Source organism: Hyperoodon ampullatus (genome assembly GCF_949752795.1).
Source record: "Hyperoodon ampullatus genome assembly, chromosome: 4".
Lineage (NCBI taxonomy): Eukaryota > Metazoa > Chordata > Mammalia > Artiodactyla > Ziphiidae > Hyperoodon > Hyperoodon ampullatus.
Genome location: NC_136917.1, coordinates 45,589,972 through 45,615,612, shown reverse-complemented (window position 1 = coordinate 45,615,612; position 25,641 = coordinate 45,589,972).

The following is a 25,641-nucleotide window of genomic DNA, read 5'->3' as shown; positions in this document are numbered from 1 at the left end:
CTCAAGGACAGAAAACTTGAGTATCTGCAGGGGTCAAGTAGGCAAGGTTAATTGCACACTAATTCTTACTACGTTGAACTGGTAAGTCTATGCCCCACCTAAAAAGGTACAGAACTTCTGGTTACAGATGCCACTTAGGAAGGTGCAATTTTTTGTTATGAAGCCAGGAGTCCATATATTTACATGAAATAAGTTGTCAACCAATTCAATTGTTAAAAATCATTACAAGGCAACACCACATAGGAATAAGTGTGTGTGTGTGTAAGTACATACCTGTGGGTAAAAGCAGGGCTCAGTTGGTAGAGATGGTGTGTATTCACTTGTATATACATCTGTGTACATGTGTGTATATACAGGTTTTGAGTTTGTCTCTAGAGTGCATTCACCCATCAGGAGGCTAGATGATCATTTTTATTCTAATCAATCAACCAAAAGGCAAAAAAATTTACTAATAACAAGGGAGGTGGGAAGACTAGTTATTTCAGAGGATTTCTCTCTCCCTACTCAGCCCTAAGAAGTTTCTCAATAACATCAAGAACTCAGTATTGCCCACACTGTCGAAGTATCCATGGGAAGCTTACTGTTATCCCAACCAGTAATAAAGACTTGCACGTTCACAAGAGAAAACTGAGGATCAGGTCACAAAGCCTAGAAATAGAGAAGCCAAGGCTCAAACTCAAGTCTCCTGAACGCTCGCCCAGTGCCCTTTGGCTACTACATAATTTATGTCTAGGACACTGTGGAAATTACCTGCCTTAAATTAACATAAATCTATGAGGGCTCTGTGTTCAATCTTTATTCTTGAAAAAGACTATTTTACCCTGCAGGTCCCCAAGTGGAAATCTGACAAATGTGCTGAAAACAAATTATGCTGTATTGTGTGTGCATTAATTTCTTGGCTAATATTTCAGTTCACTACATTGTAAATCCCTTCAGAGTCACCATGATCTGAAAGTGCATGCTTTATTGCTTCTTAATATTTGAATTCCAATACCGAAGCCTGTCAATCTACCCAGACTCATAAGTTGGCTTAACCTCATTTTCTCTGCTTCATGACAACATTGTTTAGTATTTGCTAGGCTGTATTTGACATAAGGAAATCTCATATTACATTTAGTCAAATAGACTGAAAGCTGTTAAAGTACCCCCCTTTCCCCAAATTTGTATAGCAATGCATTTTCCCCCTTTTTCCTTTTGACTCTGGTGAGTGTGCTATCAAAGCAATTACTGAGTTTATCTACATTGGAAAGCTGTCAAATGCATAAAACTCAGCATGGCGTGAATCTCAGGTTTTAAAGAAAAGATTAAAAAGAGTTCCCTTTATTCTCCTGAGAACTCTCTCACAGAAGAAGCTCCTAGATATGTAGGTAACTTGGCTATCTAGTGGCCTTATATATATATGTGTGTGTATGTGTGTGTGTGTGTGTGTGTGTATCTGCAAATCAAAAAAAAAAAAAAATTTCACATTTCTCCCCATCCTGTCCAGTAACTTTCTGTGTCTCTTTCTTACTTTATAACAGAAAGAAACATGCTAAAAGTCAAAAAGTCGTCCTCAAATCCTCGATTACATGAATAAGGGAGAGGGAAATCTCAGTCAATCCTGTCTGTTCCAACTTCAGAATAGCTCTCATGTTCATCCTTTTCTCCATCTCTAACTTTTTACTCCATGACCACCCCACTCTTCATTCTAGTTTGAGCCAAAAATTTCAACCTTCTACATCTCAATGGTCCTTCTCGTTTATATTATGTCACCTCCAATCCATCGGCCATAACACATTTGTGGCAGAAACTGCTGGTTGCCTTCCTAGTAAGCATTCTTGCATAGTAAAAGAATCTTGGTTTTCTTCTGGGTAGCAGTGTAGTTAGCTTAAAAGGCTCTATTTCCTGATATCTCTTGCAGTTAGAAGTAGTTAATTATTTGGAAGTCAGTGAGCCAGCAGACAGCTATCATATGATCCCATTGTCCTTCCCCCACCCTGCCTCCCCACTGTGTGGACAATGGAAGGGATGGTGGAGTTCCAGCAGCTATTTTGTATATGTGAGGATGCAATCCAGGGCTAAAGATAGCAGAGCAAAAAGACAGGGGTCTAGGTCCCTGATGATTTCATCAAGTTCCCGTGTCAGTCTCAGACTGTGTTCTCTACATTTTTTTCTATGTAATTAACCCTGATATGTTTGAACCACTGTCACTACAATTTTTTAAAAAAATCTTCTTTCTTCAAGCATACAAAGTGATCATTTTAAAAAATAAATCAGACCCAGTTACTAAGCTTTGTAAATTGTTCAGATTCTCACCTTCTTGCCATGGCTTACATGGCTCTCTATTTCACACCAATCTCTAGCCAAACTCCTTCACACCACACCTTTGGGGGCCTTTCAGTTTTTTGCTTTGTTTTTAAATAACTTTTCCCTTTACACTCGCTGGCCTCAGTGCCTTGACAGTGTGGTTGGCTCCTTCCCCATTGTTCAGATATCGCCTCAAATAGCACTTCCTCAGAGGACAGCTCTCAGCTTTCTCCAGCTAAAAGCAGCTTCTCAATGTAGCTTTCATCTTGCTCCTGCCCATGATAGCGTCTGTCCCAGTCCTTAATTGTCTCATTTAATCGTTATGTTGTCTGTCTCCATAGAAGAGAGGCCTTGTTTATTATGGAAGCACATAGCATTGAGTTGACAGACTTGTCAAGATTCTAAGGGAATAAAGTTTCCACCACTCCTGTCTAAAACACTTACTCCCAGCCCCACTGCTCTGGTCACATGTAAATCTGACTGCATAAAACCCTCATCTTAAACTCCTCCTGTACTTATAAAATCAATTCCATCATCTAGTAAATACCTCCTTTGGGGATCTGGCCTTTTATCTAGCCTCCACTACCCACACTTCCCGAAATGTATCTTTTTTCTCTCTACTTTGAACGTGTAATTAAAATTCACTTAGCTGGATCCTAACTCCTGGAAAATTTCCCCAAGGCATCACCTCCTCCAGAAGACTTGTTGTAGTCCAACCCTCAAATCAGTGTTAGATGTCCCTTCTTACAGAGGTATGGAGACTGTTACATAAAGCATTGTGCTTTGGGAGCAAATGTTCTGTCTTTGGAGTCAGATAGTTTAAGTTCAAATCCCAGATCCACCACTGAGTGATTGTGTGGCCTTAGAATAGTTCCAGTCCTCATCTATAAAAACTGAGATGACAGCAGCCCGGGGCAGAACATATGACTGATATCACATAACACGTGGTAACCACATTGATGTTACTACCTAACAACACATAACATCCTGTATCTGCTACTATCACTTTAATAGTGGAATAAATATCATGCATCTTCTTGATTTCCTTCCCCCTAAATCGTGAGTTCAATAAAGAGAGGGATTTGTTCTGCTTCTTCCTAACCCACAGTGCTGAGCACCATAGCTTGCACAAAATAAGTGTTCAAGTGATAACTGAATCTACTACGATGGCGATGAATTCAACTTATTAAAACATAGTATTAAGTGCAGTTCTGTACCTGGCACTGTGCTCAAGGCACAACAGCTAACAGACTGGTGCTCACCTTCACAGAATTATAGTCTATTATGAGAAGATAATCCAGTGAGTATTTGCAACTGTGAGAAATGTCATGAAGGAGAAAGCATAGGCAGCTACGGGGACACACACAAGAGGCTTAAACTTTATCTAGAGAGACAAAGATTCATCACCTTCTGCAGCTTAAGCCCACCCGCCACAAAGCCCCACACATGGAAGGTATTAAACGGGTGTCTGTTAGTTTCTTTGTAAGAAGTGTCTACTGTATGCTCTTCTGTTTAAGGTTTTTCCCTTCAAACATCAGGTCTCCAAATATCCATCAGATTTCACAACCTTGATAGAGCTTGATGTTCACTAGATTATTAAATTCCCTCAGAAAAAGGGAAGAGTAAAATGTGCAAACAAATGCAAACGCCATTTAACTTGCTCTTATTTAGAAGGAAGCCCACTATCCTGCCAGGCCAGGAGGAGAAAAGCAAAGTTTTTAAAACTTAACCAAAAAATGAACACTGACCACAGGGTAGATGCTGGGAGGGTGGGAAAAAATACAGAGGCATCAGAGAAGACACAAGGAAGCACAGAAAAATAACCACAAGAAAGTGGAAATCCTGTCAGGGTTAATATGCTAGGACAGTTTCATAACAAGTAGTTTTCATTACCAATCTATATAAACAAGGTTTAGAAACAAGCAATTATAAATAGCTGCTGAGGCATACATTTCACATTTTGAAATTTTCTTCCAATCAAAGATTATGAAGTCACTCAACAAGCCCATCCACCTCAGCTTCATTCTCTGAGTGATGAACACAGATGTTAGAATTACACAGAATTGGCTTGAATTCTGGTTGTGATGTATAATGGCCATGTGACTTGCATAAAATAACTTCTGCTAACCATCACTTCCCCCTCTGGAAAACTGAGGTAATGTCTATTTCCTAAGGCTGAACCCAAACAGGAAAAAAAAAATCATAGAAACCTATGCTGAGGGTTAAATTTCTTGTCAACGATGCAAAACAGTTTTCTCTGAAATTCAAGCTTTGTAAAGCACAGCAGACCTTGACTTTCCGGCGCCAACAAGGCAGTGCCAGGTGAAGCAATTACCAGGTTGATTGCAGGGGCTGGAAACTGCTGGAGTGAGTCACTGATTAAGAGATTGATTTGGATTTCTGTCTGAACTGTGTTTGATTAGCTTGTCCATGAAAGTGAGCAATCCAGTCTCCATGGACACATTCCACTGGACACAGAATAGCTCTGTATCCCCAGCCCCAGCTGCCATTCAGGAAAGAGGCATGAGTTGGTATCATTAGCACATATTCATTTATTTTAATGGGGGTATTAAGACTGATTTATATGATGGCTTTCAAGGCAAAAAATTATTCCAGAATTACACCTGTATAAGAGCACTTAACATTATCTTGCCAATGGGCTTTTCAAAAGGATGAACACCAGTGTCCCCAATTCAGGAAACTTCCATTTCACTGAGCCATCAAGTTGATTGGTCAGCCAAAAAAAAAAAGGAGGGGGAGCAGTAGCACACAAAGAATCAGGTTCATCTCATGTTTCTTTTTGGAAACAAAGCTCATGTTACTGCTAGAGAACTCAAAGTATAGCAGAGAACAAAATAATACTTATTCACTTGAATTTCTAAGACTATCCTAAAGGTGGCTGTAATTCCTTTTAATAGAAATGGTCCTCTTTCTTTTATTGGTAATACTTTAAGGTACTGATATAATCGTTATTGATTTTGCTATCATGCATGATGACAGCCTTAAGAGAGCTCAGCTCCCCATTTCTTTACAATAAGTAGTAAAGTCAAGAAGAACAGCTTTGCAGATTATTTTTCTGTTTAAGCAATTTTCCCCTGAATATTAGTTCCTCCCCAAGTCCTGTTTGTTATTCTACCTCCCCTTGCCGAACGATTGTCCCTTTATCCTCACTGTTAATTGCTGGTGGTTCTATCAGCAAAAAACAATGGAGGGGGACATTACAAAAATCATGCCCACTAATATCAGGCTTACTCAATTGAAAATACGGGGAAAATAACTTTCTACGAAGGACTTTGAAACATTAGTAGGAAGAGATTTTTCAATGCCTGCACTGGTGCTGATGTGAAGAGAGGTAAAAATTTAGTGATTTAATACTTAGGGATTTATTTGTAAGCTATTCCTTTAATCTCAGACTTGCCTGTTAACCTTAAACTATGAAAATAAGACCTGACTCTGAACATTCACCAATGAATCCCCAGTTTTTTGTTCATTAGTATTTGTCACATAAGGTGCTCGATAAATCCATCAAAGTAATGAATAAGATGGAGGCTTAGTTTAACAGGACTATTCTTCCCTGTTCACTGTCAACCCTCCTTGTTAGGGAAGTGAAATTAACAGGAACTATGGTCGTATTTGTCTTTATTCAGACCTTCCCAGGCTCACAGGATGGACATACAGCCTTCTCAAGTGCATCCTTGGACCCTGATGCAAGGATCCACCCATTACGCAAACTGACAATAAAATATTCATAATAATAAAGTTTTTAAAAAGTAATTTTAGAATTTAAGAGCTGGAAGGGAAGAGAGTGCTAAAAATAACAGCACTATTCAAGTTGCTACTTATGTTCTGACCCAACAGGATAAAAATTTTACTTTCAGCCCAGGTATGGAATCCAAACCAAATACTAAATATATATATATATATATTTACAAAGGCGCTCACATTTCAGTACAAGATTCTCTCCAGATTACTATTTATTATCAAGGCAAGAATATCTCAAGAAACGGGACAAGTTTCCTAAGTGAAACCACCTTGAGCTTGCTTTGAAAATCTGGGAATATACCAGTGTTTGTATTACTAGCACCTCACCCTTCCAAAAATAAATGCAATCAAGCCTCCAGATACTTCTAAACATATTGCACTTTTACTTTCTACCTGAACACAAGACATCTCCCAGGTGTTTGTGATCCTTATGTATTAAAAATAAGGTTTAGGGCTTCCCTGGTGGTGCAGTGGTTGAGAGTCCGCCTGCCGATGCAGGGGACACGGGTTTGTGCCCCGGTTGGGGAAATTCCCACATGCCGCGGAGGGGCTGGGCCCGTGAGCCATGGCCGCTGAGCCTGCACGTCCGGCGCCTGTGCTCCGCAACGGGAAAGGCCACAACAGTGAGAGGCCCGCATACCGCAAAAAAAAGGAAAAAAAAAAAAAAGGTTTAGGGCTTCCCTGGTGGTGCAGTGGTTGAGAGTCCACCTGCTGATGCAGGGGACACAGGTTCATGCCCCGGTCCGGGAAGATCCCACATGCCGCGGAGCGGCTGGGCCCGTGAGCCATGGCCGCTGAACCTGCACATCCGGAGCCTGTGCTCTGCAATGGGAGAGGCCACAACAGTGAGAGGCCCGCATACCGCAAAAAAAAAAAAGTTTAAGGTATATATCCATTGATCTCCCGCATCTGATTTCACATCTTCTTAGTTTGAACTGAATTCATTTATTTTATCTTTCAGTCTAACACCATCAGTAATTTCACATGAGAATCAACTCTAATATGTTCATATCTCATAAAGAAAGATTAATGGTCCTGCCAAGAAGATCTATTCCTTTAGGTGTGCTTCTCCAGTGAAGGAGAGCTCTGCAGATGCAAAGCAAGAGGCTAGAATGATGATTGATTTTCATAGATTTAACTGATCCTGTCATATTCTCAGGAACAATAGCTCTGTCAATCAGGAGAACATTAGCTTTAAATTACTTATTTTGATATTGCTACCTATGGCTTCCCTTTATGCCAAACATCTAGGCTGTTGAATTTATTATACTATAGCTGGTGGTTTCACCCATGCTACAAAATGAGAACAATTCAAGTAAGTAATCCCAGGGAACAAACTATTACATCATGAAACTTACATCTCCCAGCAACTATTTTAAACACTTAAGTCCTTTGGACTATCAAAACAGTGGGACAATATTAATGATTTATTTATAGAAAATTGGTCATTTCATTATTTCTAAGTATAAGAAAGAAACGGTGCCTATCCAAGTAGATTGAGCAAAAAGGAACATTTTCAGTAAGACAGAGGCAACTGACCATATCTAAATATAGTGTGGGGTGTTGGGATAACAAAAACTAATTTCTGATCCCATCAATATGACTGATGTCCAGGTGCAAGCATCAACCTGGTTTTGATGAACTTTACAACATAAGTTCCCAGCACTCCAGAGACAAAGAGGGTAAATCTATTGTTAAAAAAAAAAATTAGGGAAAGGTAAAAATCATGATTCTCATAGACGTATAAAAATTAACATGGGTTAAAGATTTTATTCAACTCATGCGGGAACCAGCAGATGTTGTAAACTGTGCAAAGCAAAAGTCACAGATGCATACCTTTCTATAAAGAAATCTTGAAATAAAGTACAAAATGGAAGTACAACTAATTTATTTTTGAATTTTATTTTATTTTTTTTATACAGCAGGTTCTTATTAGTCATCCATTCTATACATATCAGTGTATACATGTCAATCCCAATCTCCCAATTCGTCACACCACCACCCCCGCCCCACCACATTCCCCACCCCGGTGTCCATACATTTGTTCGCTACACCAGTGTCTCTATTTCTGCCCTGCAAACTGGTTCATCTGTACCATTTTTCTAGGTTCCACATATATGCGTTAATATATGATATTTGTTTTTCTCTTTTTGACTTACTTCACTCTGTATGACAGTCTCTAGATGCATCCACATCTCTACAAATGAACCAATTTCATTCCTTTTTATGGCTGAGTAATATTCCATTGTATATATGTACCAAATCTTCTTTACCCATTTGTCTGTCGATGGGCATTTAGGTTGCTTCCATGACCTTGCTATTGTAAATACTGCTGCAATGAACATTAGGGTGCATGTGTCTTTTTGAATTATGGTTTCCTCTAGGTATATGCCCAGTAGTGGGCTGGCTGGGTCATATGATAGTTCTATTTTTACTTTTTTAAGGAACCTCCATACTGTTCTCCATAGTGGCTGTATCAATTTACATTCCCACCAACAGTGCAAGAGGGTTCCCTTTTCTCCACACCCTCACCAGCATTTGTTGTTTGCAGATTTTCTGATGATGCCCATTCTAACTGGTGTGAGGTGACACCTCATAGTAGTTTTGATTTGCATTTCTCTAATAATTAGTGATGTTGAGCAGCTTTTCATATGCTTCTTGGCCATCTGTATGTCTTCTTTGGAGAAATGTCTGTTTAGGTTTCCTGCCCATTTTTGGATTGGGTTGTTTGTTTTTTTAATATTGAGCTGCATGAGCTGTTTATATATTTTAGATATTAATCCTTTGTCCGTTGATTCATTTGCAAATATTTTCTCCCATTCTGAGGGTTGTCTTTTGGTCTTGTTTATGGTTTCCTTTGCTGTGCAAAAGCTTTGAAGTTTCATTAGGTCCCTTTGTTTATTTTTGTTTTTATTTCATTACACTAGGAGGTGGAACAAAACATATCTTGCTGTGATTTATGTCAAAGAGTGTTCTGCCTATGTTTTCCTCTAAGAGTTTTATACTGTCCAGTCTTATATTTAGGTCTCTAATCCATTTTGAGTTTATTTTTGTGTATGGTGTTAGGGAGTGTTCTAATTTCATTCTTTTACATGTAGCTGTCCAGTTTTCCCAGCACCACTTATTGAAGAGACTGTCTTTTCTCCATTGTATATCCTTGATTCCTTTGTCAGAGGTTAGTTGACCACAGGTGTGTGGGTTTATTGCTGGGCTTTTTTTCTTGTTCCATTGATCTGTATTTCTGTTTTTGTGCCAGTACCATATTGTCTTGATTACTGTAACTTGGTAGTATAGTCTGAGGTCAGGGAGTCTGATTCCTCACACTCTCTTTTTTTCCCTCAAGACTGCTTTGGATATTAGGGGTCTCTTTTGTGTCTGCATACAAATTTTAAAATTTTTTGTTCTAGTTCCGTAAAAAATGCCATTGGTAATTTGATAGGGATTGCATTGAATGTGTAGATTGCTTTCAGTAGTATAGTCATTTTCACAATATTGATTCTTCCAATCCAAGAACATGGTATATCTCTCCATCTGCTTTTGTCATCTTTGATTTCTTTCATCAGTGTCTTATAGTTTTCTGCATAAAGGTCTTTGCTCTCCCTAGGTGGTTTATTCTTAGGTATTTTATTCTGTTTGGTGCAGTGGTAAATGGGAGTGTTTCCTTAATTTCTTTTTCAGATTTTTCATCATTAGTGTTTAGGAATGCAAGAGATTTCTGTGCATTAATTTTGTACCCTGCAACTTTACCAAATTCATTGATTAGTTCTAGTAGTTTTCTGGTGGCATCTTTAGGATTCTCTATGTATGGTATCATGTCATCTGCAAACAGTGACATCTTTACTTCTTCTTTTCCGATTTGGATTCCTTTTCTTTCTTTTTCTTCTCTGATTGCTGTGGCTAGGACTTCCAAAACTATGTTGAATAACAGTGGTGAGAATGGACATCCTTGTCTCATTCATGATCTTAGAGGAAATGCTTTCAGTTTTTCACCATTGAGAATGATGTTTGCTATGGGTTTGTTGTATATGGCCTTTATTATGTTGAGGTAGGTTCCCTCTATGCCCACTTTCTGGAGAGTTTTTATCTTAAATGGGTGTTGAATTTTGTCAAAAGCTTTTTCTGCATCTATTGAGATGATCATATGGTTTTTCTTCTTCAATTTGTTAATATGGTGTATCACACTGATTGATTTGCATATATTGAAGAATCCTTGCATCCCTGGAATAAATCCCACTTGATCATGGTTGTTGGATTAATGAGTTGTTGGATTCTGTTCAGTAGTATTTTGCTGAGGATTTTTGCATCTATATTCATCAGTGATTCATCAGTCTGTAATTTTCTTTTTTTGTGGTATCTTTGTCTGGTTTTGGTATCAGGCTGAGGGTGGACTCATAGAATTAGTTTGGGAGTGTTCCTTCCTCTGCAATTCTTTGGAAGAGCTTGAGAAGGATGGGTGTTAGCACTTCTCTAAATGTTTGATAGACTTCACCTGTGAAGCCATATGGTCCTGCCTTTTTGTTTGTTACAAGATTTTTAATCACAGTTTCAGTTTCATTACTTGTGATTGGTCTGTTCATATTTTCTATTTCTTCCTGGTTCAGTCTTGAAAGGTTATACCTTTCTAAGAATTTGTCCATTTCTTCCAGGTTGTCCATTTTATTGGCATAGAGTTGCTTGTAGTAGTCTCTTAAGGTGCTTTGTATTTCTGTGGTGGCTGTTGTAACTTCTTTTTCATTTCTAATTTTATTGATTTGAGTCCTCTCCCTCTTTTTCTTGATGAGTCTGGGTAATGGTTTATCAATTTTGCTTATCTTCTCAAAGAACCAGCTTTTAGTTTTATTGACCTTTGTTATTGTTTTCTTTGTTTCTACTTCATTTATTTCTCCTCTTATCTTTATGATTTCTTTCCTTCTGCTAACTTTGGGTTTAGTTTGTTCTTCTTTCTCTAGTTCCTTTAGGTGTAAGGTTAGATTGTTTATTTGATATTTTTCTAGTTTCTTGAGGTAGGATTGTATAGCTATAAACTTCCCTCTTAGAACTGCTTTTGCTGCATCCCATAGGTTTTGGATCATCCTGTTTTCATTGTCATTTGTCTCTAGGTATTTTCTGATTTCCTCTTTTATTTCTTCAGTGATCTCTTGGTTATTTAGTAAGGTATTGTTTAGCCTCCATGTGTTTGCATTTTTTACGTTTTTTTCCCTGTAACTGATTTCTAATCTCATAGCGTTGCGGTCAGGAAAGATGCTTGGTATGATATCAATTTTATTAAATTTACTGAGGCTTTATTAATAAATAAATTTATTTATTTTTATTTATTTTATTTTTGGTTGTGTTGGGTCTTTCTTGCTGCATGTGGGCTTTCTCTAGTTGCAGTGAGTGGGGGCTACTCTTTGTTGTGGTACGTGGGCTTCTCAGTGCAGTTGCTTCTCTTGTTGCAGAGCTTAGGCTCTAGGCATGCAGGCTTCAGTAGCTGTGGTTCACAGGCCCTAGAGTGCAGGCTCCGTAGTTGTGGCGCATGGGCTTAGTTGCTCCGTGGCATGTGGAATCTTCTCGGACCAGGGATGGAACCCATGTCCCCTGCACTGGCAGGCAGATTCCTAACCACCGCACCACCAGGGAAGTCCCGATACAACTAATTTTTGTTTGTCCCTCACAGAGAAGGAACAGGAAAGGAAGCCAAGTGAACCTCTTCCAGACCAGACAGAATTCACATGCCTACAAGGTATCTGCAGTTCACAGAATTTTTAAATAGTTCCCATAGAATCAGAATATAATGCATAAGGGTGCACTACAGGTAATGCCTACTTTTCCACTGACACAAAGTATTAACTAGGAAGAGGGAATAAGCATAAAATAAAGCTGCAAACATCCCCTCTGGGTAAAACAGGAAGCCTACCCAGCTCACACTTAGTCACTTGTATCCTGACTAGTTGTTACCTCTGTTCCACACACACCTCAGTTATTACTGTTCAAGCTAGAACCTGACATTTTTCTACTTGTTCCGAAATAGAGAGAGACATGGAACAGACTCTCCAGACACAAACCCCAGTGTAGGTATTCAGAACAGATCTCCCCAAGTTGCACTACTTTGGCACGTGGAGTATTTGAGCTAAAGGCAAGGGACACACTGTGGGCTCAAAACAAACAATGGCCCCTCCCTTAACTACCTAGAAGAATTTAAGTTGGGGATCTTCCCCAGAAATAGAGGTAAAATTTGTCTAAGTGGCCCCATCTATATGGCAGGGCAAACCTCTCATTACCAAACATCTGCTCTCCTTCTGTTGTGAATAACCCTCTTGTCCTTGGAAGCCCCAGGCCCCAATCTCATTCCTTAGCTTAGCATGGTATATGGTTGACTCTTGAGCAACACAGGTTTGAACTGTGTGGGTCCACTTATACAGGCATTTTTCCAGTAAACACATACTACAGTATGGCCTGACCCATAGTTGTTTGAATCCATGAATGTGGAACCATGAATACAGAGGGCCAACTGTAAAGTGACACACCAATTCTCACCTGTTTGGGGGTTGGTGCCCCAACTCCCACATTTTACAAGGGTCAACTGTGTATACTTCATCTTACCTTTCTGTTGCTGAACTTTTCAAGTCTGGGGGGTCCTTGAACCTCTCATGTAAGTAGGGTTCCTGTACATATGAAGTTAGATTTGATTTTCTCTTGTTCATCTGTCTCATGTCAATTTAATTCTTTGACCAGCCAGAAGAACCTAGAAGGGTAAAGTTTTCTTCCTCTCCAACCCAGGATTCTAACAGCTATGCATGTATAGATGCCATTTAGATACTCAACTATTTCATGAGTCTGTATGAAGTGCCTGTACCAAGAGCCTCTCTTCTAAGGTTATGACATCTTCATGTTATAAGATACAAATGAAGGCAGAGACCATACTCTATCTCAGGAGACTTTATTGGCACAAAGAGAAGAAAACATCCAGTCCCCAAGCCTTCTTCAAAGCAAGGGGTCTCCATGAGGAATACATGCACCATTCACTGCCCAACATGACTAAGTCTTTTTAAATTTCCTCCCAACTTCAGTTTCCTCCCACCATCAACACAATCAGTGACCTATAATGATCAGAATAACAGGTATCGTTTTTGCTTTCTGGGCTATTTGTGATATCCCATAACTTATACCATCTTTAATTCAGACTTGAGGGTGGGGGACACTGCCAGCCACTCTAGACATCCCAGTTTCTTGCCATATTTAAATCTGGCACTGTGTTTTAAAGAACCCAAGTTATGAATATATTATACAGCAGATAAAGGAAGCTAGGTCTTAAAAATATAACTGATGAAGGAAATGAGATTTCTATCAGACAGCCGTAAGAAGGCACGAATAAAGGGAACAAAAAAAAAAAGGTTAGCCAAGTATTCAAAAGCAATTTCCTAAGGAAACAAAGAGAACAATGAAAGACAATTAGTAAAAGATAAGCCATTCAGTCTATTCCTGACCAGAGGAAATAAGCTCCATTGCCTGGTTCCAAGCCAGAAAAAGAGGATGAGGGAGAAGATGTACAAAACTCTCCTATATTGAAATTCACTCGTATTCTAATACTGGGCCTCTGTAGTAGTAATGTTATAATAATACAAGGATTTAATAGTAACCAAATGAGCCCAAAATCAAAAGAACAGTTTTGAACAGTTAAAAGATAAACTGAAGCATACATTAAAAAAACAAAACAAAAAACAAAACAAAAACTTAAGAGTTTATTTTAGCAAAAATCGACTCAAATCAGGCAACACCAAACCAGAAGTGGTTACGAGTGCTCCATCAACAGGAGCTCAAGAAGAGACTTTTACAGAGTAGAGGAGGAAGCAAGATAAGGAAATTGTCTATGTGCTGTAGCCTAAAGCCTACTTGGCTGTTTGTGATCCGTGGTCCATAGGTTTCTATTTTATAACCTTGATCCATTTATAGGCTTATTTACTGCTTATATAGGTCTCAATGGCAGTAGAGCCTCCTTAGTCTGATTGCCTCCCTGTTTTATTTAACAAATCCAAGACAAAAATGTTATGAGCAAAGATTTTTTTTTCCCATGGCTTTCTCCAAGTTCTTGTTTGACTTCACGTTGCCACCTGACTGCTAATCTGGTCACCCTTTGCTCTAGGCTAATGGTTCTCAACTGGGTTCATCTTGTTCCCCAAGGGATATTTGGCAATCTTACTTTTTTTTTTTTTTTTTTTTTTTTTACTAAGTTTTCTCTGCATATAAAGGGAAAGGAATCAGCTGCCCCCTCTTCTCTTTAAAGAGTCTCCTAGAAGACATAGTGGGACTGAGACATTTCTTCAATACTCGGATTGTAGACAAATCTCTCCAGGGAGTAGAAAAGCTCCATCTACAGTGCAGAGATGTCTCCAAAGCCACAGGCCCATTACCCCTTGAAATGTAAAAATTTATTAACAGAGTTAACATAGAAGCCCATGTCAGGATGTAACTGTCATTCAGGGAGAATCTAAATGCCTTTTGGGGATATAAGACATTTCATTATTCTTTCAGAGGACGACAATGAACTAAGCAGCTACTTTAATTCCCATGAGAACTTTCTATTTATGTTGCTATATAAATAATGTGACTTTTTTTTTTTTTTTACTTTGTTGTCTCTTATGGGCTATCTATATACATGTAGAGTTGTACTAATTCAATAGTCAACTTCCTTTCCATATTGATGTGGAAAGGCCTGTGGAGGACACATTAATTTCCCCCACACTGAAGCCATTTTTATTATCACAGCAGTGTGAGGGTGGGATATGGTTACTAGTGGCCATCGAGTGGGTAAAAGCTAGGGACTCTGCTAAACATTATACAATGCACAGCTCTCAACAACAGAGAATAACCTGGCCAAAAATATCAATAGTGCCAAGGTTGAGAATTCCTTCTGTAGCCCAGTGGCCTTCAAAGTGGGCTACTGGATTGACACACCCAATTTCTATTCATATTTTGTAATAGCTGCTGATGGTATCCCACCCAGATTTCCCTTAATCTAGCTGGCGTGCCCGTCCTCCAGCTGCTGCAGATGGCTGCTAATGGCCCCTACCCGCACTACCGTCCAGAGGATCGCCCTTGACTTACAGGAATCGTCTTGCCAACAGCATGCCTTGGAGGCTGTACCCTTCCTGGAGGAGGCTGTCACAATCAAACACTGATGTTGGGTTGAACACTCCAGACTCCCTTACCTTTGGGTTATACAACCACTGTGGTACAGTTTATACTCCAGAGCTCCAGTGAGATCAGGCTGAGGCTAGACTTCTCCTGAAATTAGGTCCCTGCCAACCTTCCCTGTTCATAATCCTGTTTCCTTCACTCCCTCATGGGTGTATTTCAGAGCACCCCTTCAGTCAATTGCTCGCCAAGAATTCCCACCTTCGGCTCTGCTTCTAGGGAAGCCAACATAAGACCTAGATACATCATTAATCTAAATTAAGGAATTGAGTTTTTCTGACAGTCGGGACTTGGATGGACACTAGTGCAGTCATTCTGTCCTTTATGTCAGCAGTTGCAAGTCACACGTGGCATCAGGGCAACCTGAGCAAAGGCGGGGGTTCTGTGACGGGAGTTTACAAGGATGGACTGACTCATTTTTTGCTCTCCGCGTATTGCAAAATATCATACTTCAACTGTGCCAGGTTACACAGATCTACAGATTAATTTAGCTATAGCTAAAGCAAACTTTAAAGAATTAACAAGTGGCATTAAGAAAACACAGATGAAGATAGTAAGAATGATGCAAGTATGAGCGCACACCAAGAAAATGGCAGAACAGCCACTTCTATTGAGCTGCTTTATCTGCCACGTGATGATGTAGAAGTAGTGAAGATCCAGTCAATTCTGCTAAGAAATCAGTAAAATATACTGAAATCGTTAAGGATTTTTTGAAATAAAGGATTTATACTCATAACTAAATACGTAACCAATAACCATAACCAATAACTAACATCAAATATCACCCTAAGTGTACATGTCGTAAGTTGAGATGTTAGATAATTAAGGTATACAGCATTCTTAAGCAAAACGTTAAAATGCCCATGTGAGAGGGTGAAAAATCCCCCCTCCAAAAAAAGACATTCATGTCCTAATTCAGAGAGCCTATGAACATTACCTTACATGTAAGGAACTTCTTTGCAAATGTGACTAAATTAAGGATTTTAAGATGAGGAACTTATCCTGCATTATCAGGGTGGACCCTGAATTTAATCATGTGTATATTTGTAACAGGGATGCAGAGGGAGACACGTCAGACACAGAGGAGAAGGCAAGATAAAGATGGAGCAGAGAGAGATTGAAGATGTTAGCTCTGAAAACTGGAGAGATGTTGCCACAAGCCAAAGAATGCCGGCAGCCACCAAAAGTTGGAAGAGACAAGGAGTGCATTCTCCCCAAGAGCCTCTGGAGGGAATATGGCTGACACCTCAGTTCCAGCCCATTGAAATTGATTTTGGAATTCTGAACTCCTTAACTGTGGGAAAATATATTTGTTTTAAGTCACTCTTATAATTGTTACAGCAGCCACGGGAAACTAATATAGTGAATTTCATCTAATTTTCTTTGGGCTCTACGTAGGTTTAATAACTCACATGATACTAGTAATATTTTACATATGACCAATAAACAAACATTTTTCTCCTCAAAAAAAATTTAAAAAAAAAAAAACACCCTGAAAATCACTCCTCCCCAGGAGGGGAAATTACTTGAGATAGTTTTTGTTTTCACTCTGCCTATAAAGTGTTTTACAACAATTTATGCAAACATTAAATACCAATTTAAGCAAACATTTTAAAATGTTAACTATCGTTTCACATGCAAATCCAAATTTCCAGGTTCTCTTTAAAAATGGGAAGATCAGGCAACCCAGGACCTATATTCCTATAGGGCAACGCCTGCTGAGGACGAGTATCAGCTGCCCCTTCAGGGATACATGGTCTCGGTTACCACCCAGCCAGCTCATCACCCCTACCTTCCTAGTCCTTGGATGGTAAAAGTTGTCAGCTTCTGACCTTTCCCAACATCCTTGCCCCATCACTTTCATATTTCTTAGCTCACGTTCTGTATTTTGTCCTCTGATCATCAGCTAGTCCATTGGGGTGGGGGCAAAGAATTCGATGCCATGAGTTTTAGTAGACAAACTATTAATACAGTAATGCCACAGATTTATAAATAAAACACTCTGTATACGCTAATATGTATAAAATAGATAACTAGTAAGAAGCTGCTGTATAAAAAAATAAGTTAAAAAAATCCTTATCTACCTACTATCATACTCAGGAAGAACTCATAAGGTAAGTCTAATATTAATCATAAATAAAGGAGGATTCTGAAAGAAGGCTTTCAGTCACAGTGTTGAACTTTTGCCTATTTTTCCATTAAAGTCAACATTCAGAAAACTTCCAGGAAGAAATAACTTCTGAACAATTGTTTCCTAAGTGAAGCTATTTTATAGTTGATTTTCTCCCTCCTCTGACCAGTTTTATTGAGAAATAACTGATATGTATCACTATATAAGTTTATGGCATATATCATGATGGTCTGATTTATTCAATAAATATATTGTAAAATCATTATCACAATAGATTCAGCTAACATCCATTTTCCCATATAGATAAAATAAAAAGAAAAGAAAGAAAGAAAGGAAATAAAATAAATAAATAAACAAATAAATAAATAACTCTGCATGATCCTAATCAAGTCTTACCCACATTCTGAGGATGATTTCTGGGAAAGATGGCCATTTGGAAAGATTGCTTGACTGGGAGTCACAAGACCAGGGCTCCGGGGCTTCCCTGGTGGTGCAGTGGTTAAGAATCTGCCTGCCAATGCAGAGGACATGGGTTCAAGCCCTGGTCTGGGAAGATCCCACATGTCACGGAGCAACTAAGCCTGTGCGCCACAACTACTGAGCCTGTAGCCACAACTGCTGAAGCCCATGTGCCTAGAGCCTGTGCTCCGCAACAAGAGAAGCCACTGCAATGAGAAGCCCGCCCACTACAACGAAGAGTAGCCCCCGCTTGCTGCAACTAGAGAAAGCCCGTGCACAGCAACGAAGACCCAACGCACCCAAAAATAAAATAAAATAAATAAAAATAAATTTATATTAAAAAAAAGAAGACCAGGGCTCCAGGCCCAAATATGTCCCTAATTCACATGAGACTCTGGGCAGGTATCGGCCACAGTCTCAGTTTTGTTTCCACATTTTCTAAAACAAAGAAAGGTTTTGGAGAGGGGCAGAAAAGATGATGACTACTTTAGTGTTCTAAAGATCCACGTGGTCATACGTTTGTACAGGTGGGGCTGAGGTCAGGGAGGAAGAGAAAGTTCACGGACAGAGTTGCAGACCCCATGCCCACATCCATGTGAACAGAACAGCTGTTACTCTTGACATGATCTGCAAACTCCTGTGTGATCTCCCTCCCAACTGAACAGCCGCATTACAAATCCCTCTCCTCTTTGTTTTCTGTTCTCTAGTCTTCTGTGCTTTCTTCCACGTCCACCAGTGCTTCTGCTTACTCTAAGCCCTTGTCCTTAGCAGATCTCTATTGTTCTTAAAATTGAAACTAAGCAGGACTCTCTCCAGTCCTCCTGGGCACAGAAGCCTTTCCACGTCCCCCTTTCTTATTTGCAGGATAAAGGCTTCAGACTCCTAGTCCTTCCTGAATACCAAAGAGCAGATTCAAACAGTTGCTAACTAGGGAAGTAAGGGAATACAGAAACCAAGGAAGAGTAAAGAAGAAACAATAGTGCAGCTATTAAGGCAAGATCCTGGTTCCACTTCAAGGGATATACAGAACAGTATCTTTGAGTTCTCCTGCCAGAACCAAGACCCCTATCCAGATGGAGGATGGCAACTTCAGGCTGAGCACAAGATTCGTGGAACACCACCCTGTTACCTCACCACCAACCAATCAGGAGAAAGTCACACACCCTGCAGCCCTCACCCCAAATTTTGCCTATAAAGACTTCTGCCAAACCATTGGGGAGTTTGGGTTTTTTTGGCATAAGCCACCCATTCTCCTTGCTAGGCCCTGCAATAAACCTTTCTCTGCTCTAAACTCTGACATTTCAGTTTGTTTGACCTCACTGTGTGCCAGGCACATGAATATTTGTTAACAAAACCTTAGAATAAACTTCCCACTCGTAGGATGATGTTCAGTCTCCTTGCCATGGCCTACAATCCTTATATGATCTGGTATCTTCTTACTTCTCAATTCATCATGCACTGCTTTCCCTCTTTTTTTTTCTTTTTATAAAACTCTATTCCATACTGTTCTAATTTCTATTTTACAAACGTGACACAGCACTTCAACCAGCTTCAACCAACTTCTGTCCTGCTTGTGCGTGCAACTCTTCTTACTCCTTCTTCAGCTAGCCAAGAACTACTCATCCTTTATATGCCCATGCTAATGCCTCTTCTTTGGGGAAGCCTCCTTACCATTTAGGAATTTTACAGCTGCAAGCAAGAGCACACTGTAATTTAAATGGTTTAAACAAAAATAAATATATTTCCTCACGTAAAAATCCATGTGGGGATAGAGTCCCAGGATTAACTCAGGTGTTCAGTCACCTCATCAGGTCCCTAGGTTCTCCCCACCTGTCTCTTCTCTCCTCAGGTTCCTAAGACAGCTATAGCAGTCCCAGGCATCACAGGGAGACCCTTAGCTTCCAGAGCAGGGGGAGGTCCTTCCCTCCATGTCTATCTTTATGAGGATGTAAAACATTTCCCAGAAGCACCTCCAAAGCTTCTCAGCTCCAACTGGCCAGCACTGGTTACATGTCTTTTTTCCTAACTGCAAAGCAAGTGGGAAAACAAAGTATATTTATAGCTTCTAGGATGAGAGGCAGATGCTGCTAGGAAGAAATTATATCCATGCAAGATAGGGATCTCCTACTGCAAATAGTTCCTATTCTTCTTAATACTTAACAGTAATAATCACAAAATTATTGTTAACTGTTTGATACTTGTAGATTCATATGAGAAACAGACCGTTATCTTCAAAACAGGCCGAGTCTTACTCACAGCTGTATACGTTTGCTTCTTTTTGATGTTTCATGACCAGTAATTCCAATTCCAAAGGTCTCCAGTGGTTCCCAAAATTCTAATACACCATAACATACCCTACCCACAATTTATTGATATGACATCCACATTTTGAAAGCCATATTTTACATAGATTCACTTCACCATGGACAGAGAGTATCAGTGAATACTTGCCAGTAATAAGGTATTACTGGAGTTAGAGCACCATGGGTTCAAGCACGGTCATGGCCATGAACTTGCAGTATGACCTTAGGCAACTACTTAACCTGGTCGAGAGTCATTTTTCTCAAATGAAATATGGGAACAATGATGGTCACATCTATTAGTGATTCAGTGAGAGTGTGGGAAAATCTCTCAGCAAAAAGCATGGCCATACTTATCTCAAAAAATGGTTATTATTAACATTATAATAATTACTACTACTAATATTATAGAAAGGTACTTGCTTCATTTTTTCCTTATGATGGGGTTCAGGGAAGGCTGCCCCCAAATATGTCACTTTGGTATATTGATTATTTTCAATTAAAGTTACTTAAACAACTGATACAAGAAGGACACTCTGACCCTCCTTAGTCCCTCTGAAAGCAGGAAATAAATCTCCCACGTCAAAGGTGCCCTCTTTATATCAGGAGGTAAAAGGACATCCTTATCACCAGAGAAGGCTGTAGAAACAAACCTCATTACTTCTTTACCACTCTGCTTTCTAATTTACTACCCTCAGCCCAAACCCCTTTGTCTTGTCAATTCTTTACAAATTTATGTTTTCCCCCCCAAACATTATAAAAAGCTGCCTCCTTTGTTCATTTATTTCAGTCTCTTATTTCTGTGAGCTCCCATATGAGTTATTATTTTTTTTCTTCCTGTTAACCTGCCTTGTGTCCACTTAATTACAACAACAGCCAAAAGAATTAAGAGGAGTGGGGGAGATTTTTCTGCTCCCTGAAAGTTACCTGTATCTTCATCACAGGGTTCTCCAGCAAAAAAGGCAACAGAAAGCCCTCAGTTCCCACCTCTGATATTAGAGGGGATTATGAGAATAACGGGAGTGCATAAGAACTATAAGACCCAGGATAAAATAGAATTCTTCATCAGCCTAAGCTTAGGAGAGGTCAAAGTCTAAAGGCTCCTGGGAATCTGCACAATGCAGTCTGATTCTGTTTTCTGCTTAGGCATTAGGTCTCCCCAGAGGAGAAAAAATAAAAAAGAACCTCTTTAACACCTTCCAACTGAAAATCCTGTGAATCTATTCAAAAAAGCATCTGGCTTTCTTCCCAGCACAGTTATCACCATTGTTATTCTTTCCCTAGCCACTTTGGAAATTCAATTCAATATGACAGAGTCCATGGTATTGTGTGTTTTGTTTTTTTTTTAAAACAGTGTTATTCTGAGAAAACATAAATATCTGGAGAGAGCAGGTGCACGTCACTTGGGGGTGGGAAGGGGATGACACATTATGGCTTCAAAATTTCCATCACACCTCTCAGAATCACATTTTCACCTGTCACTGAGCCCTGCTTTCAGAGCACTCTGTGGCCGCTGGATCCCCCACTGTGACTTCAACTGGCCCTGTAAAAGCCATCTTTCCATGTTGAAAAGTGCTACCAGGCCTGGGCAAACACAAGCAAGAATAACTGAGTAAACAAAGCCAGGTGCAACTTGAATGCAAGTTTTAAAAAAGAATACCTTTCAAGGGATAAGACTAAAGATCTAGTTTTTTAACAGTCAAGTAAGTTACTGCTTAACATCCTAATCGGCAATGAACATTGGATTTAAGATGGGGGCTTAAATCTTAAATTTAAGATTTGAGGGGGGGGCTCAAAGGAATTAATACATTTGCATTTTGTAATATTACTGAATTTCTCACTTAAAAAAAAACCTGACGAAATATGTAGTCTCAGTTTGGTGGTTCTTCCACAAAACTGGGTGAATACTTGTCATTTATAGCTGCGATGACAGACAGAAATAATTGGGGATGACAGACAGAAATACTTGCACTCAATGATTTGACAAGTCAAAGCATCAACTAACCATGTCTATATACCAAAAATTTATGTCGGGGACAAATATAGAACTGTTTAAATTTAGGGACAACACTTAATTGCATGAAAACAACTGAAAAAATTGACTAGGAATAGAGACTTCATATAAACCTTCGAGAGTCTGAGTGACTGATGGAAATAGTTGTCATTCATATCACAATAGTTTAACACTTGTCCTCACAGAGGAAGTTTAAATGTCTACATGAATGTATTTCCCATGCTACCTATACACCACTTGATGTGAGCTCATTATATGTAGAAGAATTCTTTGTGTTTATTCACATCCAGGGTTTTGTTTAACTTTTTCAATAGTAGCTAAAATGGAGAATGTCTTTTATAGTGTCAGATATCACTACTGGCTTAAACTTGGAACTGGATTCATTCTTTGCACTCAGCTTGAAATTCTAATTATCTAAACCTCAAAGTAGTCAATATATCAGTCATTTAACTTGATATTTATAGGAACATAAAACTGTAAAAATTTCATGGATCTTTTATGTCCTGCAAATCAGAGTCCAAAATAATACTCAGGGTCAATAGTGATGGTCAACCAGATTTTTTTCTCTCTTCCAAAACAAAATGTGTCATTGGGTATATTTTGAAGAAATACTTAAACCATGGAAGTATGGAGGCTCAAGAAGCAAATGTATTATGGAGGGCAAAAGCAAAACAAAACAACAGAACATATAGAAGCATAAAAAGAACTATTATTTGAGTTGTTTGCTATCTTGGAAAGTTGTAGCATAGATGAAATATTCAGTGCATCATTGTGTGAGAATAATGAAACCAAAAGACATTCTTCTGTTGAGTTAAATAAAAAGCAAACCAACAAAAAAAACTCTTCCCATTATTAAAGAAGGGAATAGATCTTTCTGTACTATCAACATCAATTTACCCCAAATACTGCCCACCCAGGCAATAATAAATAGAGAGATAGGGAGGGGAGAGAGAGATGAAAGAACAATTAAGAGAGAAGATAGACTGAGGATTCTAGCACATACTTGATAGAAGTTTTAAAGAAACAAAAAAGGAAAGATGGAAAAGCAAAATTTGAATAAAAGTAGCTGAAATGTTTCCAAAATGAAAGAAAAATCACATTGTAGATTACAAGAGAACTGCTAGTGCCAAGGATAAATACAGTATGTCCACATATAGACATATTATCATCAGAAAGAAAAAACCGGAAAGCTCAAATTACAACTATTTTCAAAGGAAGGGCAACTAAACTGAAAGCTGACTTTAGTCAGCAACAAAAGATGTCCATTCTGGGCAGTGCTTAAAAAACACAAATAACAAACAAATGAAACAACAATAAAAAACTCATCAACCAAGAAATGTTATACAACCAATCATTCAAAATCCATTACACAATGTTTACAAGCATATGACACCTAAGATAATTTACCCAAACCAAAACAACTACTAAGGGAAGAAAACCATGTGAATTCAAATAAGAAGGCATGGAGGTTACCAAACTACAGTGAGCACAAATCTTAATTTAAAATACTGGTAAATTTTTAGATGCCTATAGAAAAAACTGTAGAGTTTATTTTAATTAAACTTTTCTTTTGAAATAACTGTGGATTACTACACAGTTCTAAAATGACCAGTTCAGGAGGAAATACTCAGGATGGCGGGCTCTTGTTCACATTAAAATATTCAGGGCTGACTGGTAAATGTGGAGGACATGCTACAGTGACTAGGAAAATAAAATTGGTATTTTTATTTGATTATAATACAGAGTGATTTATGCAAGAATCATTAACGGGGGATATTATGCTAAGAATCAGGACTTTTTTTTTTTTTTTTTTTTTTTAAATAAAGAGCCTGAATTCATCATTTGACATTGAACTAGTGACAGGTTGTAAGCCTCATCCCTCTCTTTTCCTTCTCTGGTCCCCATCTGAGAAAATGGATAAGAAGGCCAAGGTGCTCCCTTCTTTGACACTGGCAGGAGTTTCAAATCAATCAAGCCCCTGCTCTATAGGAACTCTATCCATCCAGGATGTAGCCCCTAAGCTCAATAAAATGCCAGTCTCCTTTCCCTACTCTCTCTCAAGGCATGTTTGGGACTGTTTGGGAAGCCTGCCCTCCTGCTGTCTACCCAAGAAGAAAAAATAAAATATCTTTATTTATTCGAATAATATATCTTTTCATACATTCTTAATATGTGTGTGGCATCATCAATTCCAACACCCAAACCAAATTTTGCATGGGGTCCATCCCATTTATTCAGGATTGAAACCTGAATTCAAGATTATTCTTGTTTAGACTCCCTCTTGCTAGAGAACCGGAATCACAACTAACTGCTGAAAAATCATCAACAGGAAGACACTGAACTCACCAAAAAAGATACCTCATATCCAAAGACAAAGGAGAATCCACAGTGAGACGGTAGGAGGGGCACAATCACAATAAAATCAAATCCCGTAACTGCTGGGTGGCTGACTCACAAAGTGGAGAACACTTAAACAACAGAAGTCCACCCACTGGAGTGAAGGTTCTGAGCCCCATGTGAGGCTTCCCAACCTGGGGGTCTGGCAACGGGAGGAGGAATTCCTAGAGAATCAGACATTGAAGTCTAGTGGGATTTGACTGCAGGACTTTGACAGGACTGGGGGAAAAAGAGACTCCACACTTGGAGGGCACACACAAAGTTGGTACGCATCAGGACCCAGGGGAAGGAGCAGTGACCCCACAGGAGACTGAACCAGATCTACCTGCTAGTGTTGGAGGGTCTCCTGCAGAGGCGGGGGGTGGCTGTGTCTCACCGTGAGGAAAAGGACACTGGCAGCAGATGTTCTGGGAAGTACTCCTTGGTGAGACCTCCCAGACTCTGCCATTAGCCCCACTAAAGAGCCACGTAGGCTCCAGTGTTGGGTCACCTCAGGCCAAACAACTAACAGGGAGGGAACCCAGCCCCACGCATCAGCAGGCAAGCAGATTAAAGTTCTACTGAGCTCTGCCCACCAGAGCTCTACCCACCACAAGTCCCTCCTATCAGGAAACTTCCACAAGCCTCTTAGATAGCCTCATCCACCAGAGGGCAGAAAGCATAAGCAAGAAGAACTACAATCCTGCAGCCTGTGGAACAAAAACCACATTCTCAGAAAGATAGACAAGATGAAAAGGCAGAGGGCTATGTACCAGATGAAGGAACAAGATAAAACCAAAGAAAAACAACTAAATGAAGTGGAGACAGGCAACCTTCCAGAAAAAGAATTCAGGATAATGATAGTGAAGATGATCCAGGACCTTGGAAAGACAATGGAGGCAAAGATTGAGAAGATGCAAGAAATGTTTAACAAAGACCTAGAAGAATTAAAGAACAACCACCTAGAAGAATTAAAGAACAAACAGAGATGAACAACACAATAACTGCAATGAAAAATACACTAGAAGGAATCAATAGCAGAATAACTGAGGCTGAAGAACAGATAAGTGACCTGGAAACAGAATGGTGGAATTCACTGCCACAGAACAGAATAAAGAAAAAAGAATGAAAAGAAATGA